Source organism: Seriola aureovittata, chromosome 15, assembly GCF_021018895.1.
Source record: "Seriola aureovittata isolate HTS-2021-v1 ecotype China chromosome 15, ASM2101889v1, whole genome shotgun sequence".
In the NCBI taxonomy this organism is placed as follows: Eukaryota; Metazoa; Chordata; class Actinopteri; order Carangiformes; family Carangidae; genus Seriola; species Seriola aureovittata.
In genome coordinates, this window is record NC_079378.1 from 5,171,515 (window position 1) to 5,187,313 (window position 15,799).

Sequence of the window (15,799 nt, forward strand, 5' to 3'; positions counted from 1 at the left end):
GTAGCAATTTCCTTAAGTAAATGAAGTGCTAATATTGTGAACAAATGCATTCAGACACCTTGCTGGTTTAGGCTTGTTGCCTGGTAACAGTGTTTTATGAAAGAATGGTGAATCCTGATTTAATCTAAAAGAAATGTGTTTTTTGAATTTATAATCCCATATGATAACGGACACGCAAAACCGTCCCACTCTGTGTGTGATCATATGATAAATCATCTGTATGGATTTATTTTAATGGTATTTTACACAGATAGTACAACAACATTATTGGGAAATTCTGAGTATTGATTCTAAATATAGGAATTATCGTATTGTGAGAAAATGAAATGGAAATCAAAATGTAATCCGAGGCACTAAAGACTAAAACATCAGGATGACTCAGGTTGAGAGGTGTTAGACATACAGCTATATACGGCCTGTGTTTGGTGCAATCAGGAAGTTTCACACTACTTTATTTTGATTTTTTTTTGTTTATATATTACAACACTCCATCATTGTGCATTTACTTCTTTACAGTCTGGAGCTTCTTTGTGGTTTCAATGTAAAAAAACCCCAAAAACTGCTGATCTCGCTGTGTGCTGTAATATTCGGCTCTCTGACTCTCTCCATCACATTGTCTCACTTACCCGGCAGACCTTGCTAAAAATACCTTCAGTGAAGCAGGAGTATCAGGCACTCTTTCGCCAAATGGATGATTTTCTTGTCAAAACGATTTCACACAGCAATAAATACGACTTTGTCTGATCTCAAAGGATTAAAGGGTTGATGCAAATAGGGTTAAGCTATCAGCTTTCAAAGGCAGCGGCGAGGTACCGTGCAAGTGAATGACAAATCACATGTCAGGACGGCGTGTGAGGGGGGGCTGCAGAGGAGTCCAGGGAGGTGGCAAGAGGGGTGGTTCCCTGGAAGGGTGTGTGCTTTATCACATATATCACAATTACTGTCATTACATGGATTTTTCACCAATTATGAAATGTTTAAAATAAATATATGTACCCAGAGTCAAAGAGCAGGTGCCTTTCACATGCATGTAATTAGTACAAGGAAATTGGCAGAACATTATTCCACTCACAACGAGCGACAGAAGAGAAGGAAGAGGGCAGAGAAGCCCTTAAATACTAATTTAAACAATTATCCAGAACACTGACTGATGAGAGCCACATCTGAAGTGTCCACGTGTATGATTTTAACACTGCTCTGACGCCAGCCGACCAATCAGAGACGGGTATTTTCCGTGGCAATGGTATCATAATCATCTTGAAATAGAGATGCTCAGCAGATACTGAGGACATTAGACCCCATTAACATCGGATGCACATAAATTCACAAACACCTCACCCACTCTTATTTAATCTAATTTATACAGAACATCCATGATAACAAGCGGAGTGAATATTCAAGCTGTTTATTAACTATGCCCTCTATGTTTTAAATCTCTCAGGATTCTGTATTCCTTCTGTCTAAAAGGCTTTAAGTATGCAAGACCACTTCAAGGTGCAAGACTGGGCAGGTGTCGAATTCATAGCCTCTGCTCTGTGGGCTGTAAGAGTCAGTGATTATTGGAGTCCTTAACTGTTGCTTTGTGGGTGGGTAGAGTGCTAATGGAGGCAGCCTTGATGGAGAGGTAATTAACTGTAGTCAATACAAATACTAAGTAGTTGAAACTTCATATAGCGGCTTTATTACACACCACTCATTGCCAATGAAGGAAGGGAAGCAATGTGTATGCATGTAATGTGCTACATGTAATCAGGAGGCGCACCATCAGGAGAGGCAAACCAGACAAATGCTTGGGGCCCCCAAGGAGAAAAGGGGGCCCTCGATGGCCCCTCTTATTTACACATTTTGCAATGACAAATATAAACCCCCTTAAACCTCCCAGATAAACACTACACAGTGTTCACTGCTGTTGCCTCAGACAAAACCCCCGAAGGGGTTCATTTACTGGACATCTGTAAATTGTAGCGTTTACCAATAGTCTGCATGTGAGACGTTCAGGGGTTGTCTGTAAATAATAGCATCCACTCATAATCTGCATATGAGACATTGAGGGGACATCTGGCATCTGGTTTCTTGTCTTCACAGACGGGAAAAAACAAGATAGTGGCTGAATCTGAATTGTTACTAAAATTCTGTCACTCCGACCGCTGCAGGTCACTGTCCAGTGTCATCCTCTGTTCTAACACTCAACAGTGTAACATCAGCAGCCTGATATGTCAGTGACTGTCGCCTCACATACTGTATTAGTTACTGACGGCTTTCCTTATGAAAGATGTTTTTAAGAATGTAACATCTTGTAGCCTGAACAGTTTCCTCTTCATTTCTGTCACAGTACAGCGCTGCTCCGATGACACATCACTGACAGATGTATTATTGTTCTGGTTCGTCTTATTCTGACTCTGTTAAATTTGTTATGTTTTTGTTTGCTGATTTGTGACAGAAGGACTTCTTCTTCTTCTTTTTACTCTTCTGTGACAATTTTGCAAATAAAACTTTCCACACAAACTGAGCAGAACAAGGAGCCTTGTGTGGCTATTTTAAGGGTGTTAATTATGCTAATGATCAAATCTCATGAATGTGCACTTCCTCATGAACAGGTGGCATTCACAAGTCTGGTGAATCAGAAAAAACGACAAGAATTTCAGGACAACAAAAAACCACAATGTTTTTTCAACCCGTGTCCTACTTTTTGATTTTATTATTTATAAATTATCCCTTGACATCATATGATAATATTTTACTAGTTAATTACTCATATGGGGGTGTGGAAACAGAGTCAACAAATAAACAACTTTAGCCGTATTATCTGAACTATTTGGAGACAAAAACAAAACTGAGTCTTGGTTAAATCTACATGGAAAACTTACAGGTTGAACCAGATAGTCAGTGTGCAAAATAATCCTTTGACCACTGATTTAACTTTGCTGTTTGCTCTTTGGCCTGTTTGTTCTCCGTTTTTGTGCATCTATTAGCAATGAAGCAGATAAGTAAACTGTGAAAACAGGATCCTGAATTTTCCATTGAGACCACAAGAAAAAAAAGAAGAAAACAGAGAGGAGCCAGCATTCAAGTCTGAGCCTGAAATAACACTTCTCAGTCTCTCTTGGTCCCTTTGCTGCAGGATGCTTTCTAGTGCTACAACAAGAAGAATTGCCTTCTTAAACAAAACACTTCCCACAGAGGAATAAACAAAGACAACCACAGTACTTAAAAACTCACCGCTGAGGAGAATTATGTGTCTTGGATTTGTTACCAATCCACTTCTTAAAGACTACTTCAAAAAGGAAACTTTCATGTATGCTCATTTTAGTTGGGTTGTTCCATGCATGCTATCAAATCCAGCAAATGATTTAAGGAAGCGCTGCCCACTCTCCTTAAAATGTAAAAGAAAGAAAAAAAATCAAAATAAATGTGAGAGTTCATGACTCTGTGCAGAGCTGAGAAGCTGGAGTGCTAAACAGACATTAAAGAGCATGGGAGGGCATAGCAAATGGCCATAACAAATCTGTCCTAGTTTGCTGGGAGGCATCAGTTTCGAGAAGTGTGCTCAAAATTATTCTAATTTAAATCAGCCAAACATAACAACCTTCCAGCAGCGGGAACCTCCACTCTGGAGCCCACTCCTCCCCTGAGAAGAACAAAGACATTAGATGAAAGAGGAAAGGTTTCACACGTGGTGGTATGAAGAGCGGGGCTTTACTGTAAAGGGGGGGGGGGGGGGGGGGGGTGCAGGTGGGTGGTGGGGGTGGGGGGCACAGTCAGTCCTGCTGCATGCAGCTCTAGTGAACTAGAGACATTGCTCTCGCAAATACTACTGACCACATAGAAATGCAATTTTCAGTTGTTAGACATCACCCCAACAATGACATTAAGACATACAGTAGCAATAGCCTGGGGCCGAGAGCAGCACACTGTGTAACTCCCTTTGAACTCCCTTTAACCTCACTACACTCCAGCACACATGATGTTTACACAAGAAACGGTTCCCATTGGAAAAAGGCAAAGACTCTATTGCACAGCCTCCTCACCTCGGGGTTACAGGGTATGTAGACGGGGTCACAAACAATATCTTAAGACTAATATATTTGTATTTTACATATTTAAAGATGTAGATGGATATTTCTGTATAAGATTATTAGCTAATTTTGGAGCTAAAATTCGATATCCTCCTCTCTCAAACTGCCTGTGCAGGTCTGTTGACTTGTAACCAAGAGAGTGAATGTAAATGAGAAAAAGCCAGACTATGTGCATGCCATGCCAATATGTGCATATAACCACAGGGCATGTTGTCAAAGAAGATGTATGGTAATATCGGTGCGGCGCTCCAGCATCGAAGGTTAGTCCATCCTCGTAGCAGCAGGTGAGTCCACCTGGGAAATATTGTAGAGTGATGGGTGAAGTCCAGCAGTGTCCCGACCAGCCAAGGGTTGCCTTGTCACTGTCAGATCCTGGGTAATTACTGTAGTGCTTCGTTTAAAATTCTCCTTAAAAAGACCCAGTGTGGATCCAAGTGTCTATGTGCCAGCTGGACTTTGAGGTTTCTGGGCTGAAAGAAACTTTGATTCTAAATTCCACCAGGCAAAAAGTTGTGTGACTTCTTCAGTTCTATGACATGGAAGAGAAAAACAAGCTGCAACCGGCAACACAACAACTTGTATGATTGTTTGTCAGAACACATAAATGACATGCTATATAGGCAAACAAAGAGCGTCATACACTGAGCTAAAAGCTCTCTTCTATAGGGCGTGCATCAGTGAATGCTGCTCTGTTTCAAATGGCAAAGTAGCAAGAGTAAAAATGTGATGAGGCATGTCAAACTGATTGTACCTCCAGGAAGGAAGTGGAAAAACCAATTCATGCATTCACCATTATTAGATTAGCTGTCCTGGATGGCTGCTACGTTTTATGAATATGCATTAACCCAATCATGTCTTTATCTGAATTTCTTCCCATTGAGATTGGCTACTTTCCCATGTGCTCTCAATGCATTATCTCAGCCATTATTCATTTACCATTAGTCCTATTATGCCGCATAAAAGGCAGAGAAACGCTGCCAAGGTGCATTCATATCGGCGCGGAGCAGCACTGCTCTGCCTTCAATAGGCCATCATGAATGCACCCTCGTGACTAACTTCTGTTTCACTCCTCCCTCTCAGCTGTGTTGTGACTTCCAACCGTCCAGTGTTTACAGTGAATACAAGGTTATGACTAGGAACTGCATCACAAATGGTCCATGTTAACATCTTAAAGCAGAACCTTTGTGTCTCTTGTCAAATAACCCACAATTACAACATGTCCCCAGAACTGAATCCAACCTCATACGACCTAAAGACTCTTGCTTTCAGGACAGCGGTAAACAGCGAATCTCTTGATCTTTGTGTACAGGATTTGATGTTCAGCTTTGCAAATAACAACTGCGAAGAACACTCACTCAAGGCAGAGAGTACATCATTAAAATCAAAAGTTAGTTGTAGTGGAAAGATGCAGCTTCTTCACACCACTGCCTCCTTTGAAACTGTGGCCTACTGGGCAGTACAATCCTTCACGCTGGGTAGAGCCGTGTCTATTACTACAGATTGGCTCTGCAAATCTCTTGGCAGGCATCATAAAAAAAATAAAAAAGGAGGGAGGGAGGGAAAGATAGTAATAAAACCTCCCCAATTTTCTGTCTGTGACAACATGAGAGAGGGGAGGGACAGGTAAATGGAGGCTGCCTGCAGTGGGAAATATGGCTTATCTTAGTGTTGTCCCCTAAACCCCCTAAAGATTTGGACGATAACCACATAAGGTTGTATGTGGTGGAGGAGGGATGCTTTGTGCAGGTAGGAAATGATCTAATGGAAGAGGAAGGGGGACAGAAATTTGACGCTGACTCAGAAACATGATAACCTCTTGGGGCGGATGCCTGACTACCTGCTTATCAACCTACACATTTTCCCTTCCTGTGATTTTCCATATTATTGCATGTCCCTCACTGAATGTCATCCAATCATGGATTGAAATCTGCTGTTAGATAGAAAAAGCAACAGAGTGAACACGTTCTGATTCCCATTCATGTCTGAAGTAAATTGCAACAGCCATTTTAGCTGTGTAAAAAAAAAGAAGAAGAAGAAGAAGAAGAAAAAAATGCAACACTTCCTTAAACCCAATAAGTGATTACAGAACATTGAGCAGCAGTGTCTGCAGCCAACACTTCATGATGAATTAATCAGTCTCCCAGATGTGTGGGGTAATTTGGCCCAGTCTTTATGCAGAACTGCTGTTAATCAGGGACGTTTGTGGCTTTTTGAATATTAACCACTCATTTTGCTTCCTGAAAAAGTTAATCTTTTGACTCATCTGCCCGTAGAGAGATGCTCCACATGTGTTTTTCTGGTGAACTTGACATGAGCGTTCATATTACTGCGGGATCAACACGTCTACACCGCCATGAATACTATTTGTCATTTGGCGTTCTCTAGTAATGGAAGAATGAAGCCAAGTAAACAAAGTTCTGCTGATACTTCATTGTTTTTTTTTCAAAATTTTCCATCTGACTTTCTGGATGACTTGCTCTGGGTTGGTGTGTGTGTGTGCGTGTGTGTGAGTGTGTGTGTGTGTGTGTGTGTGTGTGAGTGAGTGTGTGTGTGTGTGTGTGTGTGTGTGTGTGGGGGGGCATTTGGCAAGAGTGACACTCCAGAGGAGATTCAACTCTGTCCCAAATGTATTTACATCAGCCGTTTCCTCTGATCATATCACAGCCATGCACACATTTCATTTAACTATTCCTACACAATGTTTTGATCCTGGCTGAAACTTAATCTGCTGAGATTGTCAGGTTAAATTAACTTTCTGATCAGATAAAGACTTTAATTTGTCAAAATGTCAAAAAAAAAAAAAAAAAAAAAAAAAAAAAAAAAAAAATATATATATATATATATATATATATATATATATATAGATGTGGCTGGTCCTTCAGTGTTCCCTCAGAGGTTATCAGAATCAATGTATGTTTGACAGTTAAAGTAAAGACACCAGCTCCAAAACCCTACAATAATAATAATTCACACTGAGAAACCTGTGTGTAATATGGTCGTTTGTCATTTCCTGTCATGTACTGATCCAGCCCTGGAAACAAAACTATGCAGCTATGACCAATGTATATGTCTATGTTATTATGGTGCAACAAGAGTTTCAATACAAGAAAGAACCTTTTATTCTGGAGTCACAGATTATAATGAAGATGTTCTCACAGGAGTGTGATCTTCCCTTTAATGTCATCTCTGTCACCATCACCTGGACTATTTACTGATGTACAAGACAAACACAGGCTAAACTACACACATAAATACAGTACATTGTGAGACTGCAACAAAGACCGTCAAATAAAATGCATCTCCGATTCCTGGAGACACATCACAGTATTTCACAACTTGAGCTGCAGCACAACCGAACACATTTTCTGCTCGGCTGGGACCGAACATAAACCTGTCCACATGAAAACGAAGAAATGTGTTTGGACGGAGAACAGACAAGATTTGGTGATAGCAAGAAGTTTTAAAAAAAAACGGAGTTTCATTTGAAATTAATTTACAAAGATAAAACATGGAAGGTAAGCCAGTGCAGTGGAATGAAAAACACATTTTTTCTTTATACCTGAGGACTGCTTGTTTGATTACCTTGCAGACCCAAGAAATGAGGAGCTCTGAGCTTTTGTCAATTTGTCTCTCAGGCTCTGTCTATAAACGAACACTCTGCAGGAGGATCAGGCAGTATTCAAATATACACTGAGAAAAGTGGAAAAGAACAGAAAATCCTCAGGTCTGGCTGTGTTTGTCCATCTGTCAGTGTCAGACAAACAGACTTTTGATCAACTGATTTCATCCGGGCAGGAGACAAATATGAGCATATCTCTGTTGTATATATATAGAAAAACCCCTATTAGGAAACAAAATATCAAAGCAAAGAAGCTGAATAGTTGTGAAGTGAAGATTTGTAAGACGCACCAATGACTGACACAAACACACAGCAGCTCTCTGATTACAGCTTTCATTAGACCAACCCAATCTAATGGACAAAGAAATGATACACACTTCGGCCGAGGCAGAGCTTTCATCACTAATCTGAAGACTAACTCTCCATAAAAGTGTTTGAAAACCAAACAGATGCAAAGGAGCTGAGCAGAATGAGCATGAATGGCCACCACTCAGCAGTATTTTACATTATATTAACTGAAATGGATTAAAAGCCATTTAGACCACAAAAAACGCCTGCATGCTGAGACGTAGCAAAGAGAATAGATGATGGGGAGGAAATTGTGCAATATTCTTTCCAAACATACGGTTTTAAAATCGTGTGACCTGCGATTAAAAAGAAAAAAACAAAAAACAATCCAGAGCACAACTGCAAAGGTCCAGCACAAATCACCCGGGCAAAAAGAGTTCATTCAAGTTTGATGGAGTGGTTAATGAGGGAAAAAACCCTGATCAGTCCATTTTCTGCAGCATTTTTCTTTAAGATTCAAAGGTACATTATTGTTCAGCTTGATATTTGGGATCTTTACTGGTATTAAAATACTTACTCTGAACAATGTTTGCTCACAGCAGGGTTGAAGAGGTTAATGAATAAAGAGCTTAATCATAAGCAACTGGTCACGCTAATAATGCACAAGTTTGTGTCCCCTGGTTAGGATGTGATACGTCTGCTGATTAAACTAAAACAAAAGCGAATAATATTAACAGTCTGCAGTGGGTGGAGAAAGGATGAATGTGTGGATAATGAGTTTAGAGCTGAATACTTGACCCAGATTGAACTTTGTGGGTTTGGGTCGAGTTAGAACGCAATTGGTTGTGCTTGGGTCACTGTTTGTTTGTCTCAAAACCCACCAAACAATCTGTGACACGCTGTGCATGCAAAACAGCCCTCAATAGATACGGGTGTAAAATCAGAATCCGTCACGCACATACTGTATGTAAACGAGGATAACCTAAAGTTGCCTATTCACGGTTAGGAAGGGCCTGAATTACTTTAGTAATAGCCAAGCACTGGAAGAAACCTGCATAAATATCTGCATTTCGCCCAGCGCAGAGAGCTGACACATGCAACTTTCTTTGAGCATTAAAAAACTAACTTGAGCTCAAAACAGCCTATTTCATTAAAATCTTGGCACATGCACTACATCCTCCTTCAGTGATTTGTGCCAAAGGCCTTTAAGAGGAGATTCACACACATTAAAGTTCACAAAGGTAAATACTTTCCCCCCCTGCTGTGACCTCAAACAACTTGTTCGCAGTTGGTTAAGAGAGAGAAAGGTACGGAGGGAGGAAGGGAGCAGTAGCGGTGGTGCACGGCCTTAACAGAGAGTCTCCATTTTATTTTGTCATGGTGAAAGTCGAAGCAATTTGAGGCAGGCAGGACTCTCCCAGCCCTCTTCCTCTTTTATCAGAGATGAGTGCTGATAAACAGCATTTCTCCGTGTCACCCGATGTGTCCTGACAAGGCGGCCCGTGGCAGAGGCATCACTTCCCGAGTCATACGATCTGAACGCGCGCACGCTCCATGGTGAGAGGTGCTGACATTTCCCATCAAAGCATCAGGAGAAGAGGAGCCGACACTGACAGCGACAATGAGACGTGGGACACGGAGCGGAGAGAGAGACCGCAGAGCTGGCAGGAAGCAGAGGCTGAGGTCAGGAAGTTGCCGTGTTCCCTATGAAGCGCAAGCAACCATCTAGCTGCCGGGGATGAAGCCACTACTGCTGAATGTGGGTCACTCTCCCTGGCTTCCACTGCGCTTTCTCTCCTCAAGCCTTTATTTGGAGCCAGGGCATTTGAATACTGCATGTCATACCCAGGGCTCTGGAGTACTGCACTGTTTCCAAAAGCCTTGTACCGTGCACAGAGATGAGGATAATGTGAATACAGTTCATGTGTGTGCACTGAAACAAGGCTGTGTTTACTTCAGCGAAAATGTCAATGAGTCACCAAAATCTAAATTGGCGGCTTATCATTGACTACATTTACATGCTTGCAGTGGCCTAGCTGCTGTTTCAAGTCCCATTCAGGTTAAGCTACTTACATGAGCCTTTGATATTCTGCAACTAAGTCCCCGTATGAATAAACCAGTGAACACAATATTTCTGGCTGCCCACCAGCTGTAGCTCTTTGGCAAAGCAAGGTGAGCTCTAGTCAAAATAATTATCATTTCATTAGCAATAGTAACAGTTAAGGCTTGCCTTTGTGCTTGTGTTGAAATAAAAGAAAATACCTATAATGTGAGTATGAGTGCTCACACATCCAATAAACAGATGGCAAACAGATCCAAATAGCAGATCCAGGGGGTAAAAGCTCATGTTGTGCCACATGGTTCGATAACGCACGTGATTTACCTGGTAACTTTTTAATGATCTGTCAGACAGTTTTTAGCTCATTAAAATGACCTATTGAGTCATTTGTGCCTTTACAGTCACTCATCAACCTGCACTGTATGTGTATGTGTGTGAGCTCCTCAGAAAGCCTCATGTTGGACTTTCTTTGACCAGTAACAGTTGTGGATTTACAGCTGACTACAGCTGGGCTTCCAGCCAATCAGAAATGTTTTGACAGCTCATGGGGAGGCACCGACTTATCACACAGTATTGGACGCATCTGGAGACAGATTTTAATTAGTGCATCCAAACAAGTGACTTTGTTTATTTATGTTTATAGCTGTAAGAGATGGGAGTGGCAGCAGAACAAGAGACTCCTGCCTTTGAGATTTAGTGACATTTGATTGATTTCTCTTTATTACAGTTCAAATGTTTCCATCTGAGAACAATTCACCAATGATCTACTGTGTTCACCAGCTAGTCACTAACTTCGTCTGTCGACTGTTTGGTTCCGAGCAGGTCATTTACAGGTGGGCTGAGGCTGAGGATATGATGTGATATTTCACCACGGCGACACCCTTCACATTATGTCGTCAAATGAGCAATTGTTAATACAAACGATACTGATGAGTGGAGCTTTACAAAACCACAAGTGAAGCAGTATCTAATGTTGGTTTCATATTGACAGCATTCCCCTTAGTGCCTCCAATTTACTGTGTATATGTCAATATACTACTTAAGTAGCTAATAGTGTAGTCTGAGTGGTGCCCCGTGAGATGCTTGATATTTTAACAACCATTTTGATATCAGCCTTCCTAAGAACTCGGCGTGCTGCTCTTCTGAGGGACCACTTCTCATTCAATTAAGTGTCCAGTGTTCAACGATCAACTATTTTTCTGTTGAAATATTCTGTGCAACACAATAACTGTTTTCCCTCTTATTCTGCAACTCAAGTACATGGTAATGAGTAGAACTGGGGATTGATACAGTCACTATTGTGCTTGTATATCAGTCTGTGATGGTGAGTAGAAAATATTGCAGATGATGACATACACTCATGCAGTTACACATCATGCACATCAATGATAGTGCCACTGTGGCCGTGGGAGATCGAGGGCAGATTCCACAAGTGGCCAGACTCCGGCCTCTGCCTTCCCGGCACGCCATCGTCGGCAATAACAAGTCCAGAGATCTTCAAAGCTGGACGACTGAAAGGAGGAAAACTGGAGGGAATGGTGGAAGCAAAGGGAGAGTCAGAGGAGAAAGTGGAAGCCGTCTGATTCATCTTTAAAGACGCTTCTTATTGCATCTTTAATCATCTTCCTCAATGCGCACGGACGACTCGACAGTTGGCTTCAAGAACGGCTGAATTCACACCCTATTGAGTCGAGTCACTCAGGAGGCTCAGACTGGGCTTTCTTCTCTGTGCCCCTTCTCTCTCTTTTTTTTAACTCTTCTGTTTTATCACTTCTCATTTCCATCCCTGCGAGGGTCTCGGAGAGGGAGGCTGCCTAAGAATCGCAGCGTTGTATGGATGCTAACATGGTCAGCTAAATGTTTCAAGAGGCAGGGGACGTGGCTGAGCCTTCCCCTTGTACTACAAAGCCTTGCTGTAACTTTGTCACCACATTTTGACTGACTGATTCCCACAGACCCTCTTTTCTCTGAATCAATTAAACTATTTTGTAATCTAGATTTCAGATGGAGGTGTACATCAGTAAAAGTGAGGAGCGCCATCTGGCAGAGACTGTGTGTTATATAGGACATAATATTACAACTGACACTAGATCATGCATTTTACAGAGGGGGTCTGTTAAAGAGTGTAAATGCTGCTCTGACAGTGTGAAGACAAATGCTTGGGATTCCTGGGGGTTGGGACTTTGATAAGGAATGGTTAGGACTAGAAGGAGGACTGTGAGAGTGTCTTTAAATACATACAAACAGCAACTCCGAAGCATGAAATATTGAATTAATTTCTGATTACAGCTACCCTCAGGATAGTGCTGATTCCACATGCTATCACTTGATTGAACACACTGTTTGTTATGATTTGGCGCTATACAAATAAAATTGAATTGAATTGAAATGACACCGTCTAGTGCGGGTGATCACCGGACAAGATGAGATGAAATTAAAGACCCTCTCCAGTCTCCAAAATAAACAGTCAACACCATGACTTGACACTGCAGTAAACCAGACAGCCAGGGTTTCAAACGTCATATATCACAAGGAACTAAAGCACAACCACTAACACTGTGTCAGCCACTGCTAGTTGCAAACTAACAAACAACATAAACAAATAAAAGATGCTAACTCAGCTAACGGTCCAGATGCGTCTGCCAGTCGCCGATTTTGGTCTCAACAGACTCCTCTGCGTCTGACTGATGCTCAAACATGTGGCTGAGTCTCTGACGGTTCCTCCTCTAACCATCTCTTTACTCTCTGCTCTTTCACCTGTCAGCCTTGCTGAGCAGCGGAGGTGGGAGGGGCCCGAGGCCTGATCCACTGTTTCTCAATGAGGAAGTAAGATTAGATGAGCTTCCAGCTCCAGTTTTCCTATTTTTTTTTTTTTCACTTGTTATGTATGAAAACAATGTTAAACAAAATATGAATCATAGTGGAGCATTTTACCTACTTTAAAACATGTCTGGAGAGGAACTTTAAAATGCAAAGGTCCAAAATTGCACTTGCTGCTTACTGATTGAGGGTTTACGTATATTTACACTCTGTAAGCAACTGTAATTTCCCAAAGGATGATAGTAAAATATTGGATGAAGTTTCATTAGGTGGAACTCTAATCTCTCAGGTGGGAGGGTAGATAATACAAAAGCTGTTCTCCTGTTCAATGCTTGTTGTTTTATGTAACACGCTGTGGCCACAGCTACAGAATATAACATCGCATGCATCAACAAGCTGATGTGAGGTTGCTGTTGAGCTTTTCTCAATGATTTTTATATTAAAAATGCTGACTGAAAAGGCTTACTATTGTCAGCATGGGGAAGTTATTACTGTCGTGATGACACCTGAGGACCTCACTGTTCACATATATTTTGAATACTGATTTTAAAAAGCACCAGACGATGCCACCATGTTTGATCTGTTTCTGTCAAAACTTGTCAGAGTGTTTACAGTAGGAAGAATCACGATTAATGCGCCATTTCTTCAGGGAGGGATCGTGCTGGTTTGCAGTTGGAGCTTAATGAGTTATTGAGGCTTAATTAATACTCTGCAGCTCTCTACATTAAAGTCTGTGGGAGATTCTGTTAAGATTACAACAATCATATTTACAGTGCGTTTCATCATCATTCCTGAGTTAGCTGGTAATGGGTTCCTCTTGTTTCTGTTTCTCCCGCTGCCTTCACGCCTACAAACAGAGGAAAACTTACTTTCCTCAAGCTTTGTCAAGTGCAAATAATCATTTATTCTCCAACCCTGAATATTGCGTTGACAACCGAGAAGAGGAAAGAAGTGCAGAGACCGGAGAGCTGAGCTTCACGTTCCCTCGGCTCTGTTTCCACAGACAGAGGGTCAAACTCACAAATTTAACATTGGCAAATATCATCTACTGCAACCACCATTACGGTCCGTCCGAGACCCAGTTCTAATGTCAGAGAATACAAAACTGAACGCTCATGTTCTGAGAAAAACAGAGAAAAATACGAAGCTGAAATTCAGAGATGGCTGAGTTGTGGAAGGTTGGAAGGAACTCTGCCTAGAAAACATAGAAAATACAACAGCTAGCAAACTGATTGCCACTAATGGTTGTTTCTGTGTAACCATCATGTCCTGCCATGTATAAAAAATCTCCTCTTCAAAATCTATTTTTCTACTTAAATTGTGAATCTTCCTAAAATGCTAACTGACACAACACAAAGCAGGGGCAAGTCTCATTCCGGCAGACCACACCTGATGAGCATTTAAAGCAGCTATTATCAATGTATTTTACTATGTATTTTACTATTGTTTCAGATGTATCAAGTATTAAAAGGGGTCAGTCGTAGAAACATGGCAGCAAATCCAGCTCAACCTGGTTGAACATCAACCAGGCAGAAACACATTAAACCAACTAAAACACAGAAGAAGAAGATTCTGACTGATCGTATGTAAAGTATGTACCAAGATAAAGTTCCCTTCTTTTAGTCTAATGGGCTTTTTCCATTCATATGCTAATGAAATGAAGACGTTTAGAATTCACTGGCAATATGAGAACAAATTACATCTATTTGAATTCAATCATACCTTTTATTCTAGCTCTGCGGGAGTCAACTTAATTCAGTAAGTGCTAATTATACGAATTTCATAATTAATAGCTGTTAATTCAAGATGGCATCATATAAATTATTGATATATATATAAAAAAAGATTTAATTGATTTCAGTAGCAGGATGCGTGCTGGAAATATCATTAAACATATTTAGTATTTGGTCAAATTATCTGTAAATGTTGAGGCGGAAACATGTCATATGTTGCTGTAGGCATAACTACATATGCAACTTTGATCATATGCTTGTAAAGATATGTTGAAAATAATCACTGATGATATAGCTGCCCACACTGTGGGTTCAGTTTGTTCTCCACTGCAGTTAAAGTGCATGAGCATGAAACACAACCATCACCTGTTCAAACACAGGTCATGTGCTTTAAAACACAAACTGCTTTGAGCAGCAGTTCGCTGGAAATTATTACCACCCTGTCCTGAGAGGAAAAAAAAAAAATCATCGTCATTGTTACGCCACCACTTCAGAAGGTGAGCCGCACAGTGCTGCTACCTTTTAACCCCGTCGTCTCCTCTTTATCTTACCTGGCTTTAATTACTGATGGCACATCACTCGACTCAGTGAAGGAGAAATGAATGAGGAGGATGAAATACGTGATTATATGCTCATTTAGCTCTTTAGGCCTAAAATGAACATAAATGGCTTCGCATCTCCTGAAAGCCCAAGACACAGAATATTGCATGAATCGGGATTACGTAACGTCGGCCACAATTACATGCACACCGTGATCTTTTGCTATCATGAAACGCTACAATTAATTTTGATGTTACGTAAAAACCTTTATTTAATTATGCTGCTTTGAGTGAGGCTGATTATGAGACTGTAATGAAGACACGCAGTGCTGTGATAATTGTTCCAGTAATAGCGGGCTACTTGGACATGTAAATCCTATATTTCTTCTATCAGAGTGTCCGCTGGGGACTTCACAGGATGCAGCATTAACACCACCTAGCTTTGTTTACTGCCTTGAGCATAAACCTTGGACAAATTGCAGACGATTATGTGTGAGCATAATTATGAAGAGAGATATAAGACTGTAGTTTACGACAGTGGAGAAATGACTAATGTTGGCTGACGTCTACCAGGAAGCAGGCAAATAATCTATTCATCAATAATTCTTGTGCACATGATTGCATTGAAACAAGTAAGTTCACAGAATGAGCTTTCTGCTGTGCAT

General features: G+C 41.0%; 1 protein-coding gene across 2 annotated transcripts in view; it reads right to left on the bottom strand.

Annotated features, from left to right (window-relative positions):
- The window catches only part of tmem132e (transmembrane protein 132E), a 343,793-nt gene that overhangs the window by 86,296 nt on the left and 241,698 nt on the right, over positions 1–15,799 (bottom strand). The gene's annotated exons all lie outside the window — the stretch shown is intronic.